Source organism: Ambystoma mexicanum, chromosome 4q (genome assembly GCF_040938575.1).
Source record: "Ambystoma mexicanum isolate Mex_15411 chromosome 4q, UKY_AmexF1_1, whole genome shotgun sequence".
NCBI classification, from domain to species: domain Eukaryota; kingdom Metazoa; phylum Chordata; class Amphibia; order Caudata; family Ambystomatidae; genus Ambystoma; species Ambystoma mexicanum.
The window spans coordinates 1,161,447,320-1,161,463,158 of NC_090928.1; positions in this window are offsets into that span (position 1 = coordinate 1,161,447,320).

The following is a 15,839-nucleotide window of genomic DNA, read 5'->3' on the forward strand; positions in this document are numbered from 1 at the left end:
CATGGAAATGAAGGTTACCTAGGGCAATTCTCCTCTTGCTCAACTGGTTCAGACCAACATAGCTCACAGTTCTTCATTGGGAATAGTAACGTTCCTGGGGTGAGTGATCGTTTCTCAGAGCATTAAGACTGGACATCAAATTAGCCTCTTGTGCCATACACCACCCCACCCTCAGGTTCAGCATCCTGGTAGAATAGCAAAGTTAATGTCACTCACCGACTTCATGAAACCTAGGTTGTCCCAGAGAAGAGGTCATTAAGTGTGAAGGCAACTTTCATCCAACATAGTAGAGCTGAACTGAGGTCACCTCAAAGCGTCCACTTCACAACCTGCTCATTCCAGTTAGAACTAATTGCAAAAGCATACATTGATTTTAGCTCCCACAAGTGATCAATGCCCAAGCCCTTTCTTCATGGACTCTACTACCTCAGTATCATGACCCTGAGATAGAACTCGGAAGATTGAAAAGCTTAAAACTGCTTCTGATTGTGATGCTTTGTGGCAGACACACAGAGTGCCACAGAGGAGCCTGCAAAGCACACATTTTAAGCCCCACAACAGCAATTTTGCTGTGTTACAACACTGCTGACTGGCATATTGGAGCAGTTGCTGTGGGTCCCCTGATGCTCGAGGCCCTTTTAATTTGTAAGAGTTGAAAGCCCCTGATGCTGTCTATACCTCGCTGTGCCCCTGCCCTGGCCTGGAGTGGAGACCTACAGCGTTGGATAGTGTATAATGTATGTTTTATTGTTATGTACGTTTGTATCATTTAATGTATGTATGTATCATGTATTTTATTGTGATGAATGTGTGTATTGTAACATATGTATTATAATGAATGTATATATGTATTATGAATGTATGTATGACTTTAGGTATGTGTGTTTGAATGTAATGCATTGTGTGTGTACAGGACTAGATGAGTGAGTAGCTGTGCGTGTATGTATGTATGCTTTTATTAGTATGAGAGTGTGTGTGGGCGTGTGTGTATGTGTGTGTGTGCTGAGAATCTCTCCAAGGGATTTACATGAGCAGCCATACAATTTGGTCACATCCATCTCTTGCAGAGACTGCTTAATTGACCATTACTGGCATAGATAGGTTTCCTATCAATGCCAGTATTGGTCATTTTAAATTGCATGCATGTAGCAGCTGCCACAACCTATCCATGCCAGTAATTGTCATTTTAAATCATACGCATGATGGCTGAATCGCTTCATGCATGTAATTTGATGTGACTGTTACTGGCATAGATAGATTGTGGCAGCAGCCTCTTGCATGCGATTTACACTGACCGCTACTGGCATGGATAGGTTGCAGCTGCAGCCTTATGAAAGTGATATAAAGGACTCCTATGTAGTGCACTGTTGATGACATGGCATTTACTTGATTGTTTTCATGTTTGACCCTAGAGAACTAACTGTAAATTGCCTTGCTTTTTATCTCATTTTTTTTTTTAAATGGTGCTGCAAAATGCATAATTTCAGCACATTATTTAAAAATAATTCTCGAGGGAAACCCCCCCAAACCCTCTCAATGTGTGTGTACACCCTCGCTAGGCTTCGAGGCTGGTGCTCACTTGAGGAAACATTTAGAACCCTCTACTGAGAACATTCACCACCCAGCAAGGGCTTGCTTACACATGAATCATTTAGAAATCTTGGTGCCTTCAGGAGCTATCCGCCCCTCTGGCATCAAAAGCTGCATCCTCGCCTGCCCAGTGTGCCAACCGCTTTATGACAGATATCGAACAACAATGATCCCTGAAATGACCAACGTACCTCTGCTTTATTGGTGACATCATCTTGATTTGGACAGAATCAAAAACTCTCTTAAACAATTCTATGCATAACTAAATGGCTTTCACGAATGCACCACTGTGAACGGATAGCACAGAGGCAATGTGCTGGTCTTGGAAGCAAGACAACACAGAGCAACATCGGTTTAAAACCTGGATCAGCGCTTAGAAACCCAACTGAAGTATTAAGCATGTTATAAAAAATAATTAAAACAAAATAAGTAAATAAAGCACCACAGAATAATTGTATATATCTATCCACAGCCATCTAGAAACAGCTGTATAGAAAAAACCCTTGGACAGGAACAAATGCCTGCAATGGGCAAGTTCCCATTCAAGCCGCATACAAGAGTCCATTATCGGCACTAAGGCCTTTTGGTATCGACTCATAGTTCCAACTAAAAGATAAGGGCTCACAACCTACTTGCAAATGCATTATTTAGCCAGACAAAGATGCTGATTCATTGGATTATTTGTGCCGAAAAACGGGGATTTGTGCGCCATTCTGCCTGCAAATCCCTGTTTAACAAATGGGGATTTGCGGGCAGAATGGCGCACAAATCCCCTTTTTTCGGCGCAAACAATTCCATGAATCAGCCCCAGATTGACAGGCAATTTCATTATGCATTGAAAATATCCAGAGAAAACCTGCAACAACAGAGAGACAGTCATTCAGAACAAATCCCTTTGTTTGTCAACTGCCATCCTGCACTGACACAACTAATAGGATTGTTAAAGGACTACAGGCATTATGCAGCAGGTATGGTGAGCGGAGAGACATGTTCAAAGAAGTCCGCCTAATTGGTTTAGAGTAACCAATAAACCTAGCATGGCTTCTGGCCAGAGTACATTTCCACTAGATTAAGAACAAAGAAGACCGGGGACATACGCTTGCAATGTCAGGAGATGTAAAACCTGCCAAAACCTCTGCAACAGATCTGCCCCACGAACCCCACAGAATTGAAAAATATTGATACAACAGACATACCATTGGGGATCATCAAATGTATACCTCGTCCTTGTTAGGCGGACTTACATGCAGTACACTTTGGGAACACTACACACAATTAAGACTACAAGTGACGGTACAATTTCACCTTTGGTACAAGCCTGTACTACACAGTTATAGTGGTAGCAGTAGTAGAGAACCCAGACTTATCTCAAGAGTAAGTGAGCAGTACAAATAGTTACACAAAGGACAGAAATTAGAATGATTCAGGCAAACACTGACTCAAGGTTTCTAAGTAAAAGAATATATATTTATTTACTCAACAGTTGTATAACATTTCACTATTCTAAGCAAGTAAAAAATCACAATCATAAATACACCACACCACTTCCCTTAAATATTCCAGACAAGTTAGCTCACAAAATGAAGTGGGAGCAAAATGGCACTCCAGCAATTTAAAAGGGAGAGAAAGACAAAGTTATTAGAAATTAGGCAAAACCAACAGGTAAGTACTCAGGGCAATTGAACAAGAGAGATTACAGTGAGGAGATCAGCTAGAAAAGGCTTAGGGGCGAAGTCAATGGGTCAAAAGTCTTTTGGTCAAGATCACACAGTTCAGGGTAGTTTGCGGTAAAGTTTGTGGCACAGATTCCGGACGAGGTTCGTTGGTAGAAAAGTTAGTACAAAGAGAAGAGAAGGACAAGCCCTCGGATTGGAGTAAGATTTCAAATACTTTCACCGCGGTTGACTGAAACGGACAACCGGATTTGCACAGTAGCTTAAAACGGAGAGGGAGCTGTAGCTGAGGCGGATGTTCTTGGTGGTTCCTGCAGGCTCACAGTTCCTGAAGCAACTGTTGGACTGACACGAAGTAGGAAGCCTGGAGGGTCCTGCGCCACACAGAGAAGAAGCCAGCAGAAGACCAAAACAACAAATAAAAGGTGCGCTCCTTAAAACCCAAGCAGGGTCCGACCTTCCTGGCTATCCAGCCCACAGTAGCTCTGTACATGAATTCCACTAGAGGAGGGGTCCTTGTAGTTTGGGCTAACGGGTTGGTCCCACCAGCTCAAGGGAAGAAGTTTCCCAGAGAATCTTCTCTGTCGTCGGATTCTGGCGATCTGGCCCTGCAGCAGGGCTTCTCCGGGCGGTTCAGTCGTGGTAGGGGTCTCTTCTTCCAGATCCTCATTGGTTCTTTTATTCCAGTGGCGACTCTGCTCTTCCAGTCCCAGAGACCTGCTTTTTAAGCAGTTTTCCTCCTTTCATACAGCCTGGCAGTCAATCACATAGCAGGGTGGCTGGCCTGGCAAGGCCTGTCCCCTTAGCCAATCAGACACGAGTGCGACTTTGGTTACCAAGGGAACCCATGGCAAGGGTCTGAAGATCCCTCCCTCACATCCTGCCTACTTAGACTATCAGGCGCCTTAAGGAGGGCTTCTGTGCAGAAGCCCGCGAAAAGACAGCGAACAAAGGAGTCATCTCCGGTTTGGCGTGCAGAGAAAAACACAAGAAAGACAAAAGGAAATGGAGAATAAACCCAGCTAGAACCAAAATAAAATGTATTTGGTCAAGCGGGTTTATGTTTGAGGCTAATATAATAGCGTGAACCAATACCACGTTTATATAATATAATCGCGGTAGAAAAGTTAGGGTAGATACCACTGCCACCAGCCAAGTCTTAATGTTAAGGGAGCGAACCATGGCTCCAAGAGGTACAGACAAAAAGGGATAAGAGTTAACCCTTTCCAATATTTAAAGTGACTATATAAATTTAATGGCAAATTTACCTGTTTCTGGGGGACAGTAGTCAGCCCCAGAAAAATGAGTGGGAGTGCGTAAAGCGTGATTACGGAAAAAATATAAGGAGTTGGAATGTCGTTTTGGGTTTGTTGGAAAGCTTAGGATCTTAGCTTTAAATTGACAGTTAAATCTTGCGTGCGGTTCAAAGATGCAGACATTTTTGTGGAGGTAGATTTTCAAAAATAAAGTAAATCTCTCAGAATGACAGATGACGCTTTTACAGATTTGAAATCACAGAATGGACACACGATTTCTTTGCAAGTCTGGTCAGGTTGAAATGGTTTAAATAAGAGTATTTTAGACTAAGAGATTGGTTCTGTACAATTCTTAGACTGGATACTCACTCCTAGTTTTGGACTGGAATGGACCTAGGACAGCACTCTCGCCACTGGACGGTCAGGCACTGGTTCTGCTCACAGCACACTCCTCGGTCTGCTATCGGCACTGCATAGCAGTCTGGTCTGGTCAGTCTGGATACAGCACTGCTCTCTCTGGATTTCGGTTCTGGCACGGGGTTCTGGGCCAGAAGCGAACAGTACGCCAAGGCTGTTGAATAATTTGGTTAGGTAGCTGGATTCTGGGGCCTCTGAAAAGGACATGTACACATCACAAATTAATCAAGACAGGTCTCTGTTCAACCGTGCTCTTTCTAAGAACTTGGGTTCAAAAATGACAACTTATTCGTGATTTTCCTGGGTTTTGCAATATTGGGTTCGCACCAAACCTTACACAGAGGTACACACCCTCTCTGCGCATATTACTGTAAGTTTGCATTTTTCTAGTCTAAACACAGTGTCTACAATATTAATAAATCCAGGGTTTGGTCTCAGAGCATCCCACGGCGTCCAACTTAGTCTTGAATTGTGAGTGAAGGTGTCACTTTGAGAATCTCAAAATTGTACATTTCTATCAGCTGGTTACAATTAGTTATCAGTATTCTTATAAAACATGTATTTGCCTTCACTTCAGTAGACCCATTGGTTTGTCCCTGGCCCTAGAAACTTGGCTTGACTCAGAGGTCACATGTCTTATTTCTCCCAGAGCAGTTGTTGTGGTCACACCTCAAATCAGCATATTCTATTCATCCCAAAGCCCCCATTGTCTTGTGTTCCTGCTAGCATACCAGGGTGCCACTCTCCATCTGATTAACAGTGCCATGCAAGTTCCTGCCTTGTTGCTGAGAAGACTAGGTGTGAAGAGTTCTCATAGAAAAGCAAGCCTTTTGAAGTCTCAGCTAACTCAGGTTACTGTTTAGCTTCTGAAATACAGGTTTCCTGTCAGAATTTGGATCACCAGCGCCGGTCAGTGGCAAGCACTGGTATTGCACCCATTTTTGACAGCTGTCTATCTTTAAAAGGGGATTTTACTTTGATAGCATATGATTCTTGCTGATATTGTATTGATGTGGATTCTTGCAGTAGAGTAATGTACAACACACAACAAGAAGTTGTATCCTTTTGGTGGTTTTGTGAGCCATGATTTTAGCAATTTTGATGATCAAGAAAATGAATTCCCAAACAGCTCTGGGTTGCTTTTGGCTTGCACATAGCAAAACACATGTAAGTGTGGGAAAAAAAATTCTCCCTAACAGTCATAGACAAGAAATGCATGCAAGGAGAACTTCGAGAAGCTGGGTGTAAGGATCTACCTACATAGACTGCATCCTGTGCCACAAAACTGAAACACCATTCGGCCAACACTTCACACATGATGAGTAAGGATTGCAGAAACTAATGGGATTAAAATGTAACCTATTGATTATCATACACAGAAGAATGTGGGAGCTCAAGCACCTGGAGGTACTTAACGTAAACGACAGAGCTCTGAACATAGATATAGATTTTCTGATATACTATACTATGGCCAATTTTGAGTCCAGTTCCAGCAATGTAATCACATTAACAAAGTCAGATGTCAACCCTATTGTTAAGGCTGTCTACCACCAGGTTTTTCAGTGGTGCTTGCCACTGAAATTATATCATATATATATATATATATATATATATATATATATATATATATATATATATATATTTGTATTAGTCCATTTGGTTAAAAATACAACAAACCTTCTTGCACATTTCATGAACAAAAACAGTAGCATATATAATCACAATTACAATGTAATAATCAGCATAATTAAAGATAGAATATATTAATAACAGCAATGGGTTTAAGACACTGATTAAAATATGAAGTCAAATTTATAAAAGGTTTTCCCCCAATAAATTACAGTCATTAACATATAAAGCTAACCTATACAAGAATGCTGCTTTTGATATATTGGTTACAATATTTGATGGAAATATTCATCAAGGCAATTATTCAAATAAAAATTCATATGCCCATCACCAACACAAATATTCAAGATCAAGCAATGTAACAAAGGGCTTCTTTCCACACATGATATTTAGCAGCTTTAATGATTATTGACTCAGCCTCAAAGATAGAGCTCCAGAATTCATTGGTCTCAATAAAATCAATGTCAGTAACGAGACAAGAATAGCTCTAGAAAAAACAAAGCTTCAATTTGGGGCACTGTGTAAGGAGATGGCATGCTGATTGTATGACTAAATTACAGAGCCGGCAAATCCTCTTATTAAGAGGTAAATGTGTCCAGCGACCTGTATACCCCAGTGTAGGTAGAATGTTGAAACGTAAATATGCAATGCATCTATGTATAGGTAGGGAGCATAGCTTTTTTAGATATGGACAGAGAGGATTATGTCGAAAGCCCTGGGTAGAATAAACTGCATATTATTTCTTTTTTCCCCCCAAGGACTCAATGTTGGTGATTATATCATAGTCTCTGGTTTTATATTTAAAATCACTGAGGCATTTGGAGCCTGTACTAAATCCTCAAGAGCAATATCAACATCTTCCCAATGGTTTAATGCAGTGAAACGCAGCTGCTTCAAAAATTTCCAAAAGTGTCCTGGGTTGCTGTTGGTACTCTTGTTCAGAAGAGAATTGCTATAGCATTTTGGTTGTGGACTGTCCATGTGGGCGGGACAAAGACTGGTATATGCAAATGGGTATTTCCCTTCTGTGAAAGGGACTGTGAGCTAAAGTGTGGCTGGTGAAAATGAGTGGGTACCTTCCCAAAGAATAGTTCATTTGGCTGTGTTAGTTCTCACAGAGAGGCGCCTATAGACTGTTTTTTGTTTTTGTTTAAGGGACTTAAGTGGAGTGACCCTAAATTTTCTAAGGTCATGCAGATGTGGGCCCCTTTCTCACTGTGCGGAGAGAGGCACAGCTCTGCCTCACTGATGAGGCCCAACAAGGTTGAAACACATGTCTGGGGTTGCTGTTGATACTCTTGTTCAGAAGAGAATTGCCATAGCATGTCGGTGTCCGACTGCTCATGTTGGCTGGACAAAGACTGATATGTAAATGGATATTTCTCTTCAGTAAAAGGTACAAAGGTACAGTAAGTTAAAGTGTGACTGCGGACTCTCAAAGAACAGATCATTTAGCCGTCTTCGTTCTCGCAGAGGGCCGCCTATGGACTAATTTTTGATTGCTTCAAAAATGTGTTATCATGTTCTTGGGAATATTGTCGTGCCACGAAACAAATTCATTTGTTTAAAGGAAGCGGAAGTGAGGAAAAGGTTGCTATGCTGAATGAGCCAGAGAGAACGGATATAGGGAGCTACCAACTCACATTGTAACTGGCATAGAGCTCGGAACACCCGAGATAGAACGCAGGAGCCTGCCCTCAAATGTTTGCACCCACGTCATTATGTGTTCTGGTAAGACAGCAAGTCCACATGGAATCCCAGGTGAAATGCTTTTGCCATAGATCGAAACAAGGCCCTCAATATTGTGACCTATTATGCTTTTATAAGACAATCTGCACTACTACAAACATTACTCCATGTTAAACCAAAGCAAGCAACAGAATGACAAATGAGTTGTCAAGCTGACAACAACCAACAAGAAGGTGGAAACGGGGAAGGGTAAACCTTTGTGTGTTTGTGTGGGGATAGGATCAGGAAAGTAACACTTTTGGGAATTTTTGTAATATTGCTAAAGTAAACAGAAGGAAAAAGGCACAACTGGTAGGGCAAAGATGTGTTTTATACTACATGAAACTAACACTCTAACAGCACACTGAAGAAGCACAAATACAAAGAGGTGCAGACATTGGCAACAAAAACACACTAGAAACGAACAAACTACACTAAAAATCATCAGACTCTGCAAAACCTCTCAATTCCTTAATCTAAGGATCGAAACACCCTCCAAAATTTGAGTTTGCCCTGTGTACTCTACCCTAATAGACGAACACAGCCCACAAAGGGGCAGGAAGTGATATGGGCCTTGTATGTATGGTCAAACTCCCTCTAGGATATTCAAGGGCTTTCATTAGCTGAAACAAATCACTCTCATTGTACGATTTTTGATTTCTTGATCCATCTGCTAGGGTTCTTGCTATTGACAGTTTGCTGTGTTAGCATTGTGTTTCCGGGACACGTGCACTGTTTGTGGTCACACCACTAGCACATGTTTCAGACGTTTTAAATCAGCAAAACTCACATTGGCGGTGAGCTGCCAGGCACGGCAAGGCTTCTTCGTCAGCTCTTATGTGGACTATGCACAATGCTTCGAGTACTTAGTGACAGTCTGCAGTGACTGCAATGTGTGTTTGGTCACATTTACTCTTGTGATTTATTTTGGGGCAGCATTACTGGACTTTAATGGGAATTCTGTCGATGTCCGCTTCACAACAGAGACGACAGTTTGTCTTTGCCTGCAGTGATTAATGGGGGAGCAATCGATGATTTATGAGTCCTTGTCACATTACATGTGCAGAACATGTTCGTTTCCCAATCTTTAATTTATATCTAATAGTACTTAGATTTATGTCATTCCCTAAATGTCTGGACTGTGGTCAGCAATACACAATAAAAGCGCCGATCTTGCATTGCAAGTCTGCATCCTTCAGCGTGGATGCAGTGCAGGCGCGAAGCAGTCTTCAGTATTTTCAGCAAAGGCGATTGTGTGTGTGTGTGTGTGTGTGCATCCAGGGAACATGCAGCGTGCGCATGTCACGGCGATAGTCCTTCTTTAAAGGTCTCATTGCACTGCTTTAAGAACTGTCAACTGTTTACCATTTCGCTGGCAAGATACTCTTGTACTAGTGGCAGGCTTTGACTGCTGGGCTTCGTGGATATCCAGGATGTGACAGCTCTGCTCTTTATAAATAAGGAACTTCGTGCCTTATTTGTGATTGATGCTTTTGACTCTGGAGGCCCTACTGTTATTTTTGAGCATACAGGGTTTAATGGTATTCATGATTTTGTAATGTGTTCTTTTTGTTAAGTATATTTTAGTTTACTTTTGAACATGCCAAACCGTTTTATTTGTATCTGTATTTATCATGTTGGTTATTTCTTTTCCCCATATTTATATGTGCGGTTGTATAGTCGCACTGTCTTTGGAACAGAATGAGCTGTATACTTTATATAAATAAATGCAATAAAATAAATACAGGGGAAGAGACATTTGGGCAAAAGCACAAGTAAACGAAATGTAGTGGGGCTCATTTTGGGCACTACATAATGGGAATCAGCAGCGTAAAAGTGTTGCATACGGCGCCACAATTTCTGACAGTATTCAAACTGTTCACGCATAATGATTTGAATTATTTATTTAAGGTGTTAAATATTTATTTAAAGTGTTTATTTACTTGCAGTAGGCCACCTTGCGATTGCCTCAGGGTGTGCTTGACTGAAATTAAATGGCATAGATAGAACAAACAATAAGTATTGTTCCTATTTGTTCAAGTGCCTTTGCTCAAACCCTGGTCCTGCTCTATTAGATGATATGAACAGTTGGGGGCTGATTCATGGAAAAGAGCATATTAATCCTGCAAGGGCTATGTGCCGAGAACAACACTGTGTGTGCCTGTGTGCAGAAAACAAAATGCACACCAGCGTGGAATTTTCTGCACAAAGTATAAGCAAGTCGTGGATGAAACGCCCCAACATGCCCCCGTGCAAAGCAAAAACAGCCAGTACAGCTACCTTTGCGTGCTCCCCCAGTTACAAATCTATGCACCCATCAAACAGTGCATGGGATCACAAAATGCTTTGGTAAATCAGGCTCATAGAGTGTCACACAGCTTATAAGGCTAACCCATAATCATTAATACATGCTACTGCTAGTACCTTTAAGCCAAATGGCAGATATTTCATGTCAGGGATGTATGACATGTATGGCATGTAGTATGGCATGTAGTAATCTATGAATAGCCTTATTTATGGCATGATGACTCATTTATTGGCAAGCACCACTGAAAAACCTGGTGGTAGACAGCCTTAACAATAGGGTTGACATCTGACTTTGTTAATGTGATTGCATTGCTGGAACTGGACTCAAAATTGGCCATAGTATAGTATATCAGAAAATCTATATCTATGTTCAGAGCTCTGTATATATATTTTTATATATATATATATATATATAAATATATATTGGCATGAGTGGCTCAATAATGGATTGCATTGTGAATAATGATTCTCACGGATGGTGTTGTGTGGTTTATTTCTCATGTTTCTCGACATTTGACATGTTGTCTTTCTCCTGGCATGCCTGCAGCACTAACAGAGGAAAGGCAAGAAGGGTGGAGGAGAGGAGTAGAAGCTGAATTTCCACCTACAGTAAAAGGAAACTTCCCAGATGGTAGATGAGGAGGAGAAACCCTTTGTTGTTCGTTGTATGCAATGTAACTCTCTCAGAATATGCAGCATCACTGTTCTTCTGATTCAGGAGGAGAGCATGCAGCCTTGTGGGAGTTGGCCGGAGAAGGAGTTGGATCACACACAAGGACCTCGTGCGGGCCCTGGCTATTTGTACGGATGCAGGTGAGAAAGGGACACTTTTGAACACTACCAGAGTGGCAAGAGAGTCAGAGCCTCTTATAGACTCCACCACATAGGCAGGGACAATGGAAGCGCAGGGGGGAATCTTCAACAAAAGAAGGCATACACAGCGAATTCCCAGGAGGTAGACAATCAGATGGCCCATATCTGTGTGAGTGCTATCGAAATGGAAGTGCATTCCACACAGCCTAATGAGGGTGCTGGGGTTGAGGGTGAGTTCTATGAGGAGGAGGCTCAGGAGAAGGTCCAGTATGTGTAGGTGCCACAACTGGTGGTGGACCTAAATCGGGAGGAGGGCGGTTGACATGGAGGATTTGGGGGAGTGTCGTCCATCCATTGTACAGGGCGGTTGCTATGCAGGAGGAACCCCTGAGAGCGGTGAGCTATATGCCCCTAAAAAGCATACATGTTCTTAGGGGTGGGACTATTTTGCCCTCCTACTGGGCAGAAGTGTCAATAGGGTAAGACTGAGGTCTTTTGTATAGTGAGGATTGTGGGAAGAGGTTGGGGTGGTGGCAGAAAGCAAATGGCAAGGTTTGCACTCTCTGATGATGACAACGAGGAACCATTTTTTACAGTTGTACTAAAACTTTACTTGGCAAATGAGTCACATGCCTTCACATAATTCACCAGAGAATAGGCTGCATCACCACCATGTTGATGAATAGGGAGTGAGTCTTGGTATTTTTAAGGATCACCGTGCAGCACAGCCAAAACATCAGACAAGGCATGCCAACAACGAGAACAAGTCAAGGCTGCCCAATTGGTGCCAGTGACAATAGCAATTCTGACAGGAAGCAGGCCCCTATTGTCTGTGTCAGCTGAACAAGTGATTGCGGGCAGTGGGACACTGGCAGATACCATCTTTGTTCAGAACCCCCAGGACTATGTAATTAGTCATGCAGGGATATGCTTCCTAAATTACCAGGGGGAGCTTAATGACACAGTGTTGGTGGACAATGTGTGACACGTGGAGCTCGACCATGATTCCCTACTGTAGAACATCATTTTGGGGATAATGGCCTCAAAGGGAGACTGTCCATATGTGAGAGTGGCAGTAGTCTTTAGGAGAGCCAGAGTACTTTAGGAATGGTTCTGTTGAAGAGCTTGAGAACTTTATTCAGTGGCTACCGCGTTGAGAGAATCTAAGAACAATCTAAGAACTGCACCATATGAATAAACCCAACAATCTTAAGGCATGGCTTCATCCTGTGAGTGAATCCAAGAAACTTCAGGAGTTGCAAGGCCCTATGGAAGAGCCAAATACATCTATTGTGTGGCAGCATCGTGTAAGAGAAATCAAGACCTTTAGTGGGTGCCCTCTGAGATAACCTGAGAACATTAATGGTTTCCCATGTCCTCTGAAGGAACCAAAGACAATTAGGGGTGACTGCACCCTTTTTGGAGAGTCTGTGAACAATTTACAAGTGGTGATTGTGAGCATAAGGAAAAATAGGATTCAAAAACATCCCTTGAACAATAAATCACAGTATGTGCAAGTTAACAACTGGTCAGGGATTCTCAGTCTTTATTAAAGCTATTTGTTTGCCAACCACCTGCCCCACAAAACAACCCCACTCCATTTGTCGGTGTCTGACATGAACTGACTAACTCATCATCATCATTCTAGTTGGTATACTGGCAATATGGAAATGTCAATCTATTACCTTCCACAATGCAGTGACTGTTCATTCATGTTCATATCAATTATTCAACAGGAGTCACGATGAGGCTTCTCCTGTGGTAAGAGACAAAACACACAGAGGCACTAAAACATCTTGGATGGCACTGTTGCCACAGCGGCCTATTAGTGATTCAAAAACAATGTGCTCATGTGTTGCTGGCCAGATGAACAGCTTGCTGTACCAATAATGTCTTGGCTCATCATTCCAGTCATTGGATGAAGAGTCCAGAAGATAGGCATTCATAACCTGTGTCGCTGTTGTCTGCTGTTTGTTTCTGCTGGTGATCCATCTGTTTTAAACGTGTCTGAGTCACAGAGGAGGGTGTATCATTGCACCTGCTAGCTGTAGCCTGTGCCTGCAGTGCTTGGAAAGGCCTTTTAAAGGTGTCAGTGATGTAGGAAGTTATTAATGATGTAAATCTTGAGCTTGACATTCCCTGTGTTGTTGGCATAATTTCACATGGTTGTGTTCTTGCCTGCGTTTTTTCTCCGATTGATTCTACAACTGATGCATATGTGCACCATGTCACCTTCTTGCGATGTTTGCGGTGAATCCACTTTCCAGTCACTTGGAAGAAAAGTGGAACATTTTAATTAGAAATATCTGTCCAAGGAGAAGGGCAGCAGGTACTGAAAAGTACCTTTAAATGTAACTGCCTTGTGGATTGCCATGCAAGGTTGAAAACAAGGCCCTCATCAGATGTGAGACATCATAATCAACTCCCTACGCACTGGCCCAAGCAATGTTGGTCAGGATGAGCCCAATCATTCACATCAGAAAACAAACTGTAATGACTTTGATCTATGGTACATACTTCAGTTTTGAAGACTTGTTACATGAAGAAACCTTTGTAGATATAGCATCCTCTGCTACAACAATGCTACCCCAGAATTTTAGGATATGCATCTGAATATTATATCAATTTAACCGGTGGTCCTGTAACTTTGAATTCTGGGGTAGTCACCCACAATATTCCATACAAATACAGCCAGCATGTCTGTAGACAGGAAAAACAACTTTACTGCTATTATCTCACTAATGTTTTACATACATAATGTACACAAACATCTACTGATATAAAGCACGTCTGAATAACTATTCCAGAGAAAAATAAGCAATCTTCTCCAGAAAGAACTTTAACTTTGTCACTGCTTGTCAGAATCAGATTTCATACTAAACACAACATATGATAGTTATACATGTGCAAAATATAATTCACTTAGTTTTCTCTGACACAATCAATGTGGCATGTAGGATTATTTAGCGGGTTTTTGGAGTGCAGCACCACTGCATGGGATCAATGTATTGCTATAATGCGGTACAGCAAGCCATGTGTTGCCGGTGTAACATATGGATATGTAAATGAAGACAGGCTACTCAGGCAAAAACACATAATTTTTTTTCACATTTAAAAACGCCTTTCTCACCTGAAATGCCTCTGTTGCAGGAGACACATTAGAGGATTAATGAACTGATATAATTAACAGTACTAACATGATCCTAATGTATTAATATCATAATGTGTTCTCCATGTGCAAAATGAGGCTGGCTGAAACTCATTTTAAACAGACATTCAGATTTATTTATTTTTTCGCTTTCCCTGTGCTTTTCACGGTCATTGCTAAGGAAACAAAACTTGAATAAGCAGGAAATTAGTGGATACAGTTTCTTACTGAAAAGTGAGCTATTGTTTGAAGAAGGAGGGTATGACATGATAGATTTTTATTGGATGCACGTCACATTAGGGGCTGTAACAGAGATCTCAGGGAGGAAGAAAGGCAGTGGACATTTTGCACAGCTTCGGTGAGGTCTTGGCGGGAGTTGCTGTGGGGCTGCCTGATTGAGGGGCATCGTTCCAGTGTACTGCTGACCTTCACAGGCTGGAGATTCCAGTCAATTGGCACCGGCTTGAGGACCAAAGAGTGCAGATTGGAACTGCATGTCCTCGCCGGGTGCTCTAAAAGGAAGCCCCGAGCCATTTAAAGAAAGTGACCTGTCCAGAGAGTGTGCGTGCTGAACTGCTACAATTTTGCTGGTAATTATCTTACATAAAGCGAGAATGCGGTGTGTGAATGAAAGCTATTTCAGTCAGGCAGCGTAGTGATAGCTGCATTCTAATGTTGCCATTCAGAAATGCAAGTCAACTGATACACTGTTCTTTTTATTGTTGCAAATAATCTAATGAAATGCCATGTATTTTGCAATTGCTTCTCTTATGTTTATTCTAGAAAAGACTGCCTCGCAAAACTGGTAATGTATGATTTTTGAAATGAAACTGATGTAAATCACAATCTGTGTAAAGGCTTCTATTTGCTTCTGTTTGTCTCTGGTGCAGTTAGCACATATCGCCTGATAAAAGGGGAGGTTATTAGGTAATTTATGCCAAGCATCCCATGTGGAAAAAGTTATGTTATGAGTAATTATAAATAGCTGTGTGCGGGGTTCCACTCAGTGTATATGTGTGTTTGACTGCTGAGTGGAACACAATCTGATAGTCTGCTGGACGTACATGAGTCAGCAGAGAGAGAGGCCTCTGGAAATAGTTTCACTAATATAAATAAATTAGTGATTATACCACATGTTATTGTGAATACTTTATGGAAGCATAGCTCACTGGTGTAGATAAATCAGTGATAACAGCCATAAGTGGCACTCCATATGAAAATGTGGTGTTCTTGAATAATGTAGAAGCCTGAGGCCTCTAGAGATCACAAGAACAGTCT